The following is a 15,592-nucleotide window of genomic DNA, read 5'->3' as shown; positions in this document are numbered from 1 at the left end:
TTGTTAGATCACCTGATTTGCTCTTCTGGAGTCAATGTAGTTTGTTTTTCTCAATAACCATAGAAGTAATAGGGTAAATTAAAGACATTATGTGGATTTTTTGCTACATCACTTCTGTCAAAATACGATTAAAATGAGTTAAGATGATAATGGATTTTCTACTATAAGCAAAGACCAAAAAAGTCAAAATAGCAATCCCAATTTTAGATTTGATAAATGAAAATAGCACATAGCAGAGGATGGTTTCGATCCATCGACCTCTGGGTTATGGGACCAGCACGCTTCCGCTGCACCACTCTGCTGCTCATGGAAGTGCATAGAACTCAAGAAGGGTTGATTCATCACAAGAACATGGCAATGTGTTCCTTTTAATTAACGAAAAATCCTAAAATAACTGTCCAGATTAGAGACTTTATAAACTTTGGCAAGGAAACTTTCCAGATCAATGTTTCTTAGCTCTTGTTTGTTTATGTCTCATATAGGGTTTCTGTGGCGCAACTGATGAGCGCGTTCGGTTGTTAATTGGAATGTTGGTGGTTCAATCCCACCAAGTGACGAGAATATTCTATTAATCAAGTTTTGGGGATTTTTAGGTAGAGAAGTCAACATGTCAAACTACCTATTTTAAGGAAGGGTTCAAGACTTTCTCTGAAACAATTATCTCTAAAGTGAGTTTAATTTGATTTAAGCCAATTTATTCAACATTTAGAAAATACCTGAAGGTTAATGTTGTTCCAGGTGATATCTAATCAGAAGAATGCAACCTAGCAGCATTTTTAAGTGAAAGCCTTTGTTATGTTATAACCAGGTGTTATCTTATCAGTACAAAGGTAAGGAATTAAGAAAAACTTTTTGAAGTGTGAAGATTTTTCTTACAAAATCATTGTCTTATTGCATCACCAAAGTGTAAGCTGGAAAGATGATTTTGATAAATTACTTGTTAGATCACCTGATTTGCTCTTCTGGAGTCAATGTAGTTTGTTTTTCTCAATAACCATAGAAGTAATAGGGTAAATTAAAGACATTATGTGGATTTTTTGCTACAGCACTTCTGTCAAAATACGATTAAAATGAGTTAAGATGATAATGGATTTTCTACTATAAGCAAAGACCAAAAAAGTCAAAATAGCAATCCCAATTTTAGATTTGATAAATGAAAATAGCACATAGCAGAGGATGGTTTCAATCCATCGACCTCTGGGTTATGGGCCCAGCACGTTTCCGCTGCGCCACTCTGCTGCTCATGGAAGTGCTTAGAACTCAAGAAGGGTTGATTCATCACAAGAACATGGCAATGTGTTCCTTTTAATTAACGAAAAATCCTAAAATAACTGTCCAGATTAGAGACTTTATAAACTGTGGCAAGGAAACTTTCCAGATCAATGTTTCTTAGCTGTTGTTTGTTTATGTCTCATATAGGGTTTCTGTGGCGCAATTGGTTAGCGTGTTCAGCTGTTAACTGGAATGTTGGTGGTTCAATCCCACCCAGGGACGAGAATATTCTATTAATCAAGTTTTGGGGATTTTTAGGTAGAGAAGTCAACATGTCAAACTACCTATTTTAAGGAAGGGTTCAAGACTTTCTCTGAAACAATTATCTCTAAAGTGAGTTTAATTTGATTTAAGCCAATTTATTCAACATTTAGAAAATACCTGAAGGTTAATGTTGTTCCTGGTGATATCTAATCAGCAGAATGCAACCTAGCTGCATTTTTAAGTGGAAGCCTGTGTTATGTTAAAACCAGGTGTTATCTTATCAGTACAAAGGTAAGGAATTAAGAAAAACTTTTTGAAGTGTGAAGATTTTTCTTACAAAATCATTGTCTTATTGCATCACCAAAGTGTAAACTGGAAAGATGATTTTGATAAATTACTTGTTAGATCACCTGATTTGCTCTTCTGGAGTCAATGTAGTTTGTTTTTCTCAATAACCATAGAAGTAATAGGGTAAATTAAAGACATTATGTGGATTTTTTGCTACAGCACTTCTGTCAAAATACGATTAAAATGAGTTAAGATGATAATGGATTTTCTACTATAAGCAAAGACCAAAAAAGTCAAAATAGCAATCCCAATTTTAGATTTGATAAATGAAAACAGCACATAGCAGAGTTTCGATCCATCGACCTCTGGTTTATGGGCCCAGCACGCTTCCGCTGTGCCACTCTGCTGTTCATGGAAGTGCTTAGAACTCAAGAAGGGTTGATTCATCTCAAGAACATGGCAATGTGTTCCTTTTAATTAACGAAAAATCCTAAAATAACTGTCCAGATTAGAGACTTTATAAACTTTGGCAAGGAAACTTTCCAGATCAATCTTTCTTAGGTGTTGTTTGTTTATGTATCACATAGGGTCTCTGTGGCGCAATTGGTTAGCGCGTTCGGCTGTTAACCGGAAGGTTGGTGGTTCAATCCCACCCAGGGACGAGAATCTTCTATTAGTCAAATTTTGGGGAATTTTAGGTAGAGAAGTCAACATGTCAAACTACCTATTTTATGGTAGGGTTCAAGACTTTCTCTGAAACAATTATCTCTAAAGTGAGTTTAATTTGATTTAAGCCAATTTATTCAACATTTAGAAAATAACTGAAGGTTAATGTTGTTCCTGGTGATATCTAATCAGCAGAATGCAACCTAGCAGCATTTTTAAGTGAAAGCCTGTGTTATGTTAAAACCAGGTCTTATCTTATCAGTACAAAGGTAAGGAATTAAGAAAAACTTTTTGAAGTGTGAAGATTTTTCTTACAAAATCATTGTCTTATTGCATCACCAAAGTGTAAGCTGGAAAGATGATTTTGATAAATTACTTGTTAGATCACCTGATTTGCTCTTCTGGAGTCAATGTAGTTTGTTTTTCTCAATAACCATAGAAGTAATAGGGTAAATTAAAGACATTATGTGGATTTTTTGCTACATCACTTCTGTCAAAATACGATTAAAATGAGTTAAGATGATAATGGATTTTCTACTATAAGCAAAGACCAAAAAAGTCAAAATAGCAATCCCAATTTTAGATTTGATAAATGAAAATAGCACATAGCAGAGGATGGTTTCGATCCATCGACCTCTGGGTTATGGGACCAGCACGCTTCCGCTGCACCACTCTGCTGCTCATGGAAGTGCATAGAACTCAAGAAGGGTTGATTCATCACAAGAACATGGCAATGTGTTCCTTTTAATTAACGAAAAATCCTAAAATAACTGTCCAGATTAGAGACTTTATAAACTTTGGCAAGGAAACTTTCCAGATCAATGTTTCTTAGCTCTTGTTTGTTTATGTCTCATATAGGGTTTCTGTGGCGCAACTGATGAGCGCGTTCGGTTGTTAATTGGAATGTTGGTGGTTCAATCCCACCAAGTGACGAGAATATTCTATTAATCAAGTTTTGGGGATTTTTAGGTAGAGAAGTCAACATGTCAAACTACCTATTTTAAGGAAGGGTTCAAGACTTTCTCTGAAACAATTATCTCTAAAGTGAGTTTAATTTGATTTAAGCCAATTTATTCAACATTTAGAAAATACCTGAAGGTTAATGTTGTTCCAGGTGATATCTAATCAGAAGAATGCAACCTAGCAGCATTTTTAAGTGAAAGCCTTTGTTATGTTATAACCAGGTGTTATCTTATCAGTACAAAGGTAAGGAATTAAGAAAAACTTTTTGAAGTGTGAAGATTTTTCTTACAAAATCATTGTCTTATTGCATCACCAAAGTGTAAGCTGGAAAGATGATTTTGATAAATTACTTGTTAGATCACCTGATTTGCTCTTCTGGAGTCAATGTAGTTTGTTTTTCTCAATAACCATAGAAGTAATAGGGTAAATTAAAGACATTATGTGGATTTTTTGCTACAGCACTTCTGTCAAAATACGATTAAAATGAGTTAAGATGATAATGGATTTTCTACTATAAGCAAAGACCAAAAAAGTCAAAATAGCAATCCCAATTTTAGATTTGATAAATGAAAATAGCACATAGCAGAGGATGGTTTCAATCCATCGACCTCTGGGTTATGGGCCCAGCACGTTTCCGCTGCGCCACTCTGCTGCTCATGGAAGTGCTTAGAACTCAAGAAGGGTTGATTCATCACAAGAACATGGCAATGTGTTCCTTTTAATTAACGAAAAATCCTAAAATAACTGTCCAGATTAGAGACTTTATAAACTGTGGCAAGGAAACTTTCCAGATCAATGTTTCTTAGCTGTTGTTTGTTTATGTCTCATATAGGGTTTCTGTGGCGCAATTGGTTAGCGTGTTCAGCTGTTAACTGGAATGTTGGTGGTTCAATCCCACCCAGGGACGAGAATATTCTATTAATCAAGTTTTGGGGATTTTTAGGTAGAGAAGTCAACATGTCAAACTACCTATTTTAAGGAAGGGTTCAAGACTTTCTCTGAAACAATTATCTCTAAAGTGAGTTTAATTTGATTTAAGCCAATTTATTCAACATTTAGAAAATACCTGAAGGTTAATGTTGTTCCTGGTGATATCTAATCAGCAGAATGCAACCTAGCTGCATTTTTAAGTGGAAGCCTGTGTTATGTTAAAACCAGGTGTTATCTTATCAGTACAAAGGTAAGGAATTAAGAAAAACTTTTTGAAGTGTGAAGATTTTTCTTACAAAATCATTGTCTTATTGCATCACCAAAGTGTAAACTGGAAAGATGATTTTGATAAATTACTTGTTAGATCACCTGATTTGCTCTTCTGGAGTCAATGTAGTTTGTTTTTCTCAATAACCATAGAAGTAATAGGGTAAATTAAAGACATTATGTGGATTTTTTGCTACAGCACTTCTGTCAAAATACGATTAAAATGAGTTAAGATGATAATGGATTTTCTACTATAAGCAAAGACCAAAAAAGTCAAAATAGCAATCCCAATTTTAGATTTGATAAATGAAAACAGCACATAGCAGAGTTTCGATCCATCGACCTCTGGTTTATGGGCCCAGCACGCTTCCGCTGTGCCACTCTGCTGTTCATGGAAGTGCTTAGAACTCAAGAAGGGTTGATTCATCTCAAGAACATGGCAATGTGTTCCTTTTAATTAACGAAAAATCCTAAAATAACTGTCCAGATTAGAGACTTTATAAACTTTGGCAAGGAAACTTTCCAGATCAATCTTTCTTAGGTGTTGTTTGTTTATGTATCACATAGGGTCTCTGTGGCGCAATTGGTTAGCGCGTTCGGCTGTTAACCGGAAGGTTGGTGGTTCAATCCCACCCAGGGACGAGAATCTTCTATTAGTCAAATTTTGGGGAATTTTAGGTAGAGAAGTCAACATGTCAAACTACCTATTTTATGGTAGGGTTCAAGACTTTCTCTGAAACAATTATCTCTAAAGTGAGTTTAATTTGATTTAAGCCAATTTATTCAACATTTAGAAAATAACTGAAGGTTAATGTTGTTCCTGGTGATATCTAATCAGCAGAATGCAACCTAGCAGCATTTTTAAGTGAAAGCCTGTGTTATGTTAAAACCAGGTCTTATCTTATCAGTACAAAGGTAAGGAATTAAGAAAAACTTTTTGAAGTGTGAAGATTTTTCTTACAAAATCATTGTCTTATTGCATCACCAAAGTGTAAGCTGGAAAGATGATTTTGATAAATTACTTGTTAGAACACCTAATTTGCTCTTCTGGAGTCAATGTAGTTTGTTTTTCTCAATAACCATAGAAGTAATAGGGTAAAATAAAGACATTAAGTGGATTTTTTGCTACAGCACTTCTGTCAAAATATGATTAAAATGAGTTAAGATGATAATGGATTTTGTACTATAAGCAAAGACCAAAAAAGTCAAAATAGCAATTCCAATTTTAGATTTGATAAATCAAAATAGCACATAGCAGAGGATGGTTTCGATCCATCGACCTCTGGGTTATGGGCCCAGCAAGCTTCTGCTGCGCCACTCTGCTACTCATGGAAGTGCTTAGAACTCAAAAAGGGTTGATTCATCACAAGAACATGGCAATGTGTTCTTTTTAATTAACGAAAAATCCTAAAATAACTGTCCAGATTAGAGACTTTATAAACTTTGGCAAGGAAACTTTCCAGATCAATGTTTCTTAGCTGTTGTTTGTTTATGTCTCATATAGGGTTTCTGTGGCGCAATCGGTTAGCGCGTTCGGCTGTTAACTGGAATGTTGGTGGTTCAATCCCACCCAGGGACGAGAATATTCTATTAATCAAGTTTTGGGGATTTTTCGGTAGAGAAGTCAACATGTCAAACTACCTATTTTAAGGAAGGGTTCAAGACTTTCTCTGAAACAATTATCTCTAAAGTGAGTTTAATTTGATTTAAGCCAATTTATTCAACATTTAGAAAATACCTGAAGGTTAATGTTGTTCCTGGTGATATCTAATCAGCAGAATGCAACCTAGCAGCATTTTTAAGTGAAAGCCTTTGTTATGTTATAACCAGGTGTTATCTTATCAGTACAAAGGTAAGGAATTAAGAAAAACTTTTTGAAGTGTGAAGATTTTTCTTACAAAATCATTGTCTTATTGCATCACCAAAGTGTAAGCTGGAAAGTTGATTTTGATAAATTACTTGTTAGATCACCTGATTTGCTCTTCTGGAGTCAATGTAGTTTTTTTTTCTCAATAACCATAGAAGTAATAGGGTAAAGTAAAGACATTATGTGGATTTTTTGCTACAGCACTTCTGTCAAAATACGATTAAAATGAGTTAAGATGATAATGGATTTTCTACTATAAGCAAAGACCAAAAAAGTCAAAATAGCAATCCCAATTTTAGATTTGATAAATGAAAATAGCACATAGCAGAGGATGGTTTCGATCCATCGACCTCTGGGTTATGGGCCCAGCACGCTTCCGCTGCACCACTCTGCTGCTCATGGAAGTGCTTAGAACTCAAGAAGGGTTGATTCATCACAAGAACATGGCAATGTGTTCTTTTTAATTAACGAAAAATCCTAAAATAACTGTCCAGATTAGAGACTTTATAAACTTTGGCAAGGAAACTTTCCAGATCAATGTTTCTTAGCTGTTGTTTGTTTATGTCTCATATAGGGTTTCTGTGGCGCAATCGGTTAGCGCGTTCGGCTGTTAACTGGAATGTTGGTGGTTCAATCCCACCCAGGGACGAGAATATTCTATTAATCAAGTTTTGGGGATTTTTCGGTAGAGAAGTCAACATGTCAAACTACCTATTTTAAGGAAGGGTTCAAGACTTTCTCTGAAACAATTATCTCTAAAGTGAGTTTAATTTGATTTAAGCCAATTTATTCAACATTTAGAAAATACCTGAAGGTTAATGTTGTTCCTGGTGATATCTAATCAGCAGAATGCAACCTAGCAGCATTTTTAAGTGGAAGCCTGTGTTATGTTAAAACCAGGTGTTATCTTATCAGTACAAAGGTAAGGAATTAAGAAAAACTTTTTGAAGTGTGAAGATTTTTCTTACAAAATCATTGTCTTATTGCATCACCAAAGTGTAAGCTGGAAAGATGATTTTGATAAATTACTTGTTAGATCACCTGATTTGCTCTTCTGGAGTCAATGTAGTTTGTTTTTCTCAATAACCATAGAAGTAATAGGGTAAATTAAAGACATTATGTGGATTTTTTGCTACATCACTTCTGTCAAAATACGATTAAAATGAGTTAAGATGATAATGGATTTTCTACTATAAGCAAAGACCAAAAAAGTCAAAATAGCAATCCCAATTTTAGATTTGATAAATGAAAATAGCACATAGCAGAGGATGGTTTCGATCCATCGACCTCTGGGTTATGGGACCAGCACGCTTCCGCTGCGCCACTCTGCTGCTCATGGAAGTGCATAGAACTCAAGAAGGGTTGATTCATCACAAGAACATGGCAATGTGTTCCTTTTAATTAACGAAAAATCCTAAAATAACTGTCCAGATTAGAGACTTTATAAACTTTGGCAAGGAAACTTTCCAGATCAATGTTTCTTAGCTCTTGTTTGTTTATGTCTCATATAGGGTTTCTGTGGCGCAACTGGTGAGCGCGTTCGGTTGTTAATTGGAATGTTGGTGGTTCAATCCCACCAAGTGACGAGAATATTCTATTAATCAAGTTTTGGGGATTTTTAGGTAGAGAAGTCAACATGTCAAACTACCTATTTTAAGGAAGGGTTCAAGACTTTCTCTGAAACAATTATCTCTAAAGTGAGTTTAATTTGATTTAAGCCAATTTATTCAACATTTAGAAAATACCTGAAGGTTAATGTTGTTCCAGGTGATATCTAATCAGAAGAATGCAACCTAGCAGCATTTTTAAGTGAAAGCCTTTGTTATGTTATAACCAGGTGTTATCTTATCAGTACAAAGGTAAGGAATTAAGAAAAACTTTTTGAAGTGTGAAGATTTTTCTTACAAAATCATTGTCTTATTGCATCACCAAAGTGTAAGCTGGAAAGATGATTTTGATAAATTACTTGTTAGATCACCTGATTTGCTCTTCTGGAGTCAATGTAGTTTGTTTTTCTCAATAACCATAGAAGTAATAGGGTAAATTAAAGACATTATGTGGATTTTTTGCTACAGCACTTCTGTCAAAATACGATTAAAATGAGTTAAGATGATAATGGATTTTCTACTATAAGCAAAGACCAAAAAAGTCAAAATAGCAATCCCAATTTTAGATTTGATAAATGAAAATAGCACATAGCAGAGGATGGTTTCAATCCATCGACCTCTGGGTTATGGGCCCAGCACGTTTCCGCTGCACCACTCTGCTGCTCATGGAAGTGCTTAGAACTCAAGAAGGGTTGATTCATCACAAGAACATGGCAATGTGTTCCTTTTAATTAACGAAAAATCCTAAAATAACTGTCCAGATTAGAGACTTTGTAAACTGTGGCAAGGAAACTTTCCAGATCAATGTTTCTTAGCTGTTGTTTGTTTATGTCTCATATAGGGTTTCTGTGGCGCAATTGGTTAGCGTGTTCAGCTGTTAACTGGAATGTTGGTGGTTCAATCCCACCCAGGGACGAGAATATTCTATTAATCAAGTTTTGGGGATTTTTAGGTAGAGAAGTCAACATGTCAAACTACCTATTTTAAGGAAGGGTTCAAGACTTTCTCTGAAACAATTATCTCTAAAGTGAGTTTAATTTGATTTAAGCCAATTTATTCAACATTTAGAAAATACCTGAAGGTTAATGTTGTTCCTGGTGATATCTAATCAGCAGAATGCAACCTAGCTGCATTTTTAAGTGGAAGCCTGTGTTATGTTAAAACCAGGTGTTATCTTATCAGTACAAAGGTAAGGAATTAAGAAAAACTTTTTGAAGTGTGAAGATTTTTCTTACAAAATCATTGTCTTATTGCATCACCAAAGTGTAAACTGGAAAGATGATTTTGATAAATTACTTGTTAGATCACCTGATTTGCTCTTCTGGAGTCAATGTAGTTTGTTTTTCTCAATAACCATAGAAGTAATAGGGTAAATTAAAGACATTATGTGGATTTTTTGCTACAGCACTTCTGTCAAAATACTATTAAAATGAGTTAAGATGATAATGGATTTTCTACTATAAGCAAAGACCAAAAAAGTCAAAATAGCAATCCCAATTTTAGATTTGATAAATGAAAATAGCACATAGCAGAGGATGGTTTTGATCCATCGACCTCTGGGTTATGGGCCCAGCACGCTTCCGCTGCGCCACTCTGCTGCTCATGGAAGTGCTTAGAACTGAAGAAGGGTTGATTCATCACAAGAACATGGCAATGTGTTCCTTTTAATTAACGAAAAATCCTAAAATAACTGTCCAGATTAGAGACTTTATAAACTTTGGCAAGGAAACTTTCCAGATCAATGTTTCTTAGCTGTTGTTTGTTTATGTCTCATATAGGGTTTCTGTGGCGCAATTGGTTAGCACGTTCGACTGTTAACTGGAATGTTGGTGGTTCAATCCCACCCAGGGACGAGAATATTCTATTAATCAAGTTTTGGGGATTTTTAGGTAGAGAAGTCAACATGTCAAACTACCTATTTTAAGGAAGGGTTCAAGACTTTCTCTGAAACAATTATCTCTAAAGTGAGTTTAATTTGATTTAAGCCAATTTATTCAACATTTAGAAAATACCTGAAGGTTAATGTTGTTCCTGGTGATATCTAATCAGCAGAATGCAACCTAGCAGCATTTTTAAGTGGAAGCCTGTGTTATGTTAAAACCAGGTGTTATCTTATCAGTACAAAGGTAAGGAATTAAGAAAAACTTTTTGAAGTGTGAAGATTTTTCTTACAAAATCATTGTCTTATTGCATCACCAAAGTGTAAGCTGGAAAGATGATTTTGATAAATTACTTGTTAGATCACCTGATTTGCTCTTCTGGAGTCAATGTAGTTTGTTTTTCTCAATAACCATAGAAGTAATAGGGTAAATTAAAGACATTATGTGGATTTTTTGCTACATCACTTCTGTCAAAATACGATTAAAATGAGTTAAGATGATAATGGATTTTCTACTATAAGCAAAGACCAAAAAAGTCAAAATAGCAATCTAATTTTAGATTTGATAAATGAAAATAGCACATAGCAGAGGATGGTTTCGATCCATCGACCTCTGGGTTATGGGACCAGCACGCTTCCGCTGCACCACTCTGCTGCTCATGGAAGTGCATAGAACTCAAGAAGGGTTGATTCATCACAAGAACATGGCAATGTGTTCCTTTTCATTAACGAAAAATCCTAAAATAACTGTCCAGATTAGAGACTTTATAAACTTTGGCAAGGAAACTTTCCAGATCAATGTTTCTTAGCTCTTGTTTGTTTATGTCTCATATAGGGTTTCTGTGGCGCAACTGGTGAGCGCGTTCGGTTGTTAATTGGAATGTTGGTGGTTCAATCCCACCAAGTGACGAGAATATTCTATTAATCAAGTTTTGGGGATTTTTAGGTAGAGAAGTCAACATGTCAAACTACCTATTTTAAGGAAGGGTTCAAGACTTTCTCTGAAACAATTATCTCTAAAGTGAGTTTAATTTGATTTAAGCCAATTTATTCAACATTTAGAAAATACCTGAAGGTTAATGTTGTTCCAGGTGATATCTAATCAGAAGAATGCAACCTAGCAGCATTTTTAAGTGAAAGCCTTTGTTATGTTATAACCAGGTGTTATCTTATCAGTACAAAGGTAAGGAATTAAGAAAAACTTTTTGAAGTGTGAAGATTTTTCTTACAAAATCATTGTCTTATTGCATCACCAAAGTGTAAGCTGGAAAGATGATTTTGATAAATTACTTGTTAGATCACCTGATTTGCTCTTCTGGAGTCAATGTAGTTTGTTTTTCTCAATAACCATAGAAGTAATAGGGTAAATTAAAGACATTATGTGGATTTTTTGCTACAGCACTTCTGTCAAAATACGATTAAAATGAGTTAAGATGATAATGGATTTTCTACTATAAGCAAAGACCAAAAAAGTCAAAATAGCAATCCCAATTTTAGATTTGATAAATGAAAATAGCACATAGCAGAGGATGGTTTCAATCCATCGACCTCTGGGTTATGGGCCCAGCACGTTTCCGCTGCGCCACTCTGCTGCTCATGGAAGTGCTTAGAACTCAAGAAGGGTTGATTCATCACAAGAACATGGCAATGTGTTCCTTTTAATTAACGAAAAATCCTAAAATAACTGTCCAGATTAGAGACTTTATAAACTTTGGCAAGGAAACTTTCCAGATCAATGTTTCTTAGCTGTTGTTTGTTTATGTCTCATATAGGGTTTCTGTGGCGCAATTGGTTAGCGTGTTCAGCTGTTAACTGGAATGTTGGTGGTTCAATCCCACCCAGGGACGAGAATATTCTATTAATCAAGTTTTGGGGATTTTTAGGTAGAGAAGTCAACATGTCAAACTACCTATTTTAAGGAAGGGTTCAAGACTTTCTCTGAAACAATAATCTCTAAAGTGAGTTTAATTTGATTTAAGCCAATTTATTCAACATTTAGAAAATACCTGAAGGTTAATGTTGTTGCTGGTGATATCTAATCAGCAGAATGCAACCTAGCTGCATTTTTAAGTGGAAGCCTGTGTTATGTTAAAACCAGGTGTTATCTTATCAGTACAAAGGTAAGGAATTAAGAAAAACTTTTTGAAGTGTGAAGATTTTTCTTACAAAATCATTGTCTTATTGCATCACCAAAGTGTAAACTGGAAAGATGATTTTGATAAATTACTTGTTAGATCACCTGATTTGCTCTTCTGGAGTCAATGTAGTTTGTTTTTCTCAATAACCATAGAAGTAATAGGGTAAATTAAAGACATTATGTGGATTTTTTGCTACAGCACTTCTGTCAAAATACGATTAAAATGAGTTAAGATGATAATGGATTTTCTACTATAAGCAAAGACCAAAAAAGTCAAAATAGCGATCCCAATTTTAGATTTGATAAATGAAAATAGCACATAGCAGAGGATGGTTTTGATCCATCGACATCTGGGTTATGGGCCCAGCACGCTTCTGCTGCACCACTCTGCTGCTCATGGAAGTGCTTAGAACTGAAGAAGGGTTGATTCATCACAAGAACATGGCAATGTGTTCCTTTTAATTAACGAAAAATCCTAAAATAACTGTCCAGATTAGAGACTTTATAAACTTTGGCAAGGAAACTTTCCAGATCAATGTTTCTTAGCTGTTGTTTGTTTATGTCTCATATAGGGTTTCTGTGGCGCAATTGGTTAGCGCGTTCGACTGTTAACTGGAATGTTGGTGGTTCAATCCCACCCAGGGACGAGAATATTCTATTAATCAAGTTTTGGGGATTTTTAGGTAGAGAAGTCAACATGTCAAACTACCTATTTTAAGGAAGGGTTCAAGACTTTCTCTGAAACAATTATCTCTAAAGTGAGTTTAATTTGATTTAAGCCAATTTATTCAACATTTAGAAAATACCTGAAGGTTAATGTTGTTCCTGGTGATATCTAATCAGCAGAATGCAACCTAGCAGCATTTTTAAGGGAAAGCCTGTGTTATGTTATAACCAGGTGTTATCTTATCAGTACAAAGGTAAGGAATTAAGAAAAACTTTTTGAAGTTTGAAGATTTTTCTTACAAAATCATTGTCTTATTGCATCACCAAAGTGTAAGCTGGAAAGATGATTTTGATAAATTACTTGTTAGAACACCTGATTTGCTCTTCTGGAGTCAATGTAGTTTGTTTTTCTCAATAACCATAGAAGTAATAGGGTAAAGTAAAGACATTATGTGGGTTTTTTGCTACAGCACTTCTGTCAAAATACGATTTAAATGAGTTAAGATGATAATGGATTTTCTACTATAAGCAAAGACCAAAAAAGTCAAAATAGCAATCCCAATTTTAGATTTGATAAATGAAAACAGCACATAGCAGAGTTTCGATCCATCGACCTCTGGGTTATGGGCCCAGCACGCTTCCGCTGTGCCACTCTGCTGTTCATGGAAGTGCTTAGAACTCAAGAAGGGTTGATTCATCTCAAGAACATGGCAATGTGTTCCTTTTAATTAACGAAAAATCCTAAAATAACTGTCCAGATTAGAGACTTTATAAACTTTGGCAAGGAAACTTTCCAGATCAATCTTTCTTAGGTGTTGTTTGTTTATGTATCACATAGGGTCTCTGTGGCGCAATTGGTTAGCGCGTTCGGCTGTTAACCGGAGGGTTGGTGGTTCAATCCCACCCAGGGACGAGAATCTTCTATTAGTCAAATTTTGGGGAATTTTAGGTAGAGAAGTCAACATGTCAAACTACCTATTTTATGGTAGGGTTCAAGACTTTCTCTGAAACAATTATCTCTAAAGTGAGTTTAATTTGATTTAAGCCAATTTATTCAACATTTAGAAAATACCTGAAGGTTAATGTTGTTCCTGGTGATATCTAATCAGCAGAATGCAACCTAGCAGCATTTTTAAGTGAAAGCCTGTGTTATGTTAAAACCAGGTCTTATCTTATCAGTACAAAGGTAAGGAATTAAGAAAAACTTTTTGAAGTGTGAAGATTTTTCTTACAAAATCATTGTCTTATTGCATCACCAAAGTGTAAGCTGGAAAGATGATTTTGATAAATTACTTGTTAGAACACCTAATTTGCTCTTCTGGAGTCAATGTAGTTTGTTTTTCTCAATAACCATAGAAGTAATAGGGTAAAATAAAGACATTAAGTGGATTTTTTGCTACAGCACTTCTGTCAAAATATGATTAAAATGAGTTAAGATGATAATGGATTTTGTACTATAAGCAAAGACCAAAAAAGTCAAAATAGCAATTCCAATTTTAGATTTGATAAATCAAAATAGCACATAGCAGAGGATGGTTTCGATCCATCGACCTCTGGGTTATGGGCCCAGCAAGCTTCTGCTGCGCCACTCTGCTACTCATGGAAGTGCTTAGAACTCAAAAAGGGTTGATTCATCACAAGAACATGGCAATGTGTTCCTTTTAAATAACGAAAAATCCTAAAATAACTGTCCAGATTAGAGACTTTATAAACTTTGGCAAGGAGACTTTCCAGATCAATCTTGTTTTGCAGTTGTTTGTTTATGTCTCATATTGGGTCTCTGTGGCGCAATTGGTTAGCGTGTTCGGCTGTTAACCGGAAGGTTCGTGGTTCAATCCCACCAAGGGACGAGAATCTTCTATTAGTCAAATTTTGGGGAATTTTAGGTAGAGAAGTCAACATGTCAAACTACCTATTTTAAGGAAGGGTTCAAGACTTTCTCTGAAACAATTATCTCTAAAGTGAGTTTAATTTGATTTAAGCCAATTTATTCAACATTTAGAAAATACCTGAAGGTTAATGTTGTTCCTGGTGATATCTAATCAGCAGAATGCAACCTAGCAGCATTTTTAAGTGGAAGCCTGTGTTATGTTAAAACCAGGTGTTATCTTATCAGTACAAAGGTAAGGAATTAAGAAAAACTTTTTGAAGTGTGAAGATTTTTCTTACAAAATCATTGTCTTATTGCATCACCAAAGTGTAAGCTGGAAAGATGATTTTGATAAATTACTTGTTAGATCACCTGATTTGCTCTTCTGGAGTCAATGTAGTTTGTTTTTCTCAATAACCATAGAAGTAATAGGGTAAATTAAAGACATTATGTGGATTTTTTGCTACAGCACTTCTGTCAAAATACGATTAAAATGAGTTAAGATGATAATGGATTTTCTACTATAAGCAAAGACCAAAAAAGTCAAAATAGCAATCCCAATTTTAGATTTGATAAATGAAAATAGCACATAGCAGAGGATGGTTTTGATCCATCGACCTCTGGGTTATGGGCCCAGCACACTTCCGCTGCGCCACTCTGCTGCTCATGGAAGTGCTTAGAACTCAAGAAGGGTTGATTCATCACAAGAACATGGCAATGTGTTCCTTTTCATTAACGAAAAATCCTAAAATAACTGTCCAGATTAGAGACTTTATAAACTTTGGCAAGGAAACTTTCCAGATAAATGTTTCTTAGCTGTTGTTTGTTTATGTCTCATATAGGGTTTCTGTGGCGCAATTGGTTAGCGCGTTCGGCTGTTAACTGGAATGTTGGTGGTTCAATCCCACCCAGGGACGAGAATATTCTATTAATCAAGTTTTGGGGATTTTTAGGTAGAGAAGTCAACATGTCAAAC

At 35.1% G+C, this 15,592-nt stretch overlaps 3 non-coding genes across 3 annotated transcripts; all 3 read left to right on the top strand.

Annotated features, from left to right (window-relative positions):
* Positions 1-2,352: 2,352 nt before the first annotated feature.
* On the top strand, positions 2,353-2,426 carry TRNAN-GUU (transfer RNA asparagine (anticodon GUU)). Its single transcript has one exon. It is a non-coding gene; the product is annotated as a tRNA-Asn (tRNA).
* A 2,732-nt stretch (positions 2,427-5,158) lies between these two features.
* TRNAN-GUU (transfer RNA asparagine (anticodon GUU)) lies at positions 5,159-5,232 on the top strand. The gene has a single exon. It is a non-coding gene; the product is annotated as a tRNA-Asn (tRNA).
* An 8,353-nt stretch (positions 5,233-13,585) lies between these two features.
* On the top strand, positions 13,586-13,659 carry TRNAN-GUU (transfer RNA asparagine (anticodon GUU)). The gene has a single exon. It is a non-coding gene; the product is annotated as a tRNA-Asn (tRNA).
* Positions 13,660-15,592: the final 1,933 nt, after the last annotated feature.

Source organism: Taudactylus pleione, unplaced genomic scaffold (genome assembly GCF_031769625.1).
Source record: "Taudactylus pleione unplaced genomic scaffold, aTauple2 ptg000134l, whole genome shotgun sequence".
Classification (NCBI taxonomy): Eukaryota; Metazoa; Chordata; class Amphibia; order Anura; family Myobatrachidae; genus Taudactylus; species Taudactylus pleione.
This window is presented reverse-complemented; position numbering and strand designations above follow the sequence as displayed.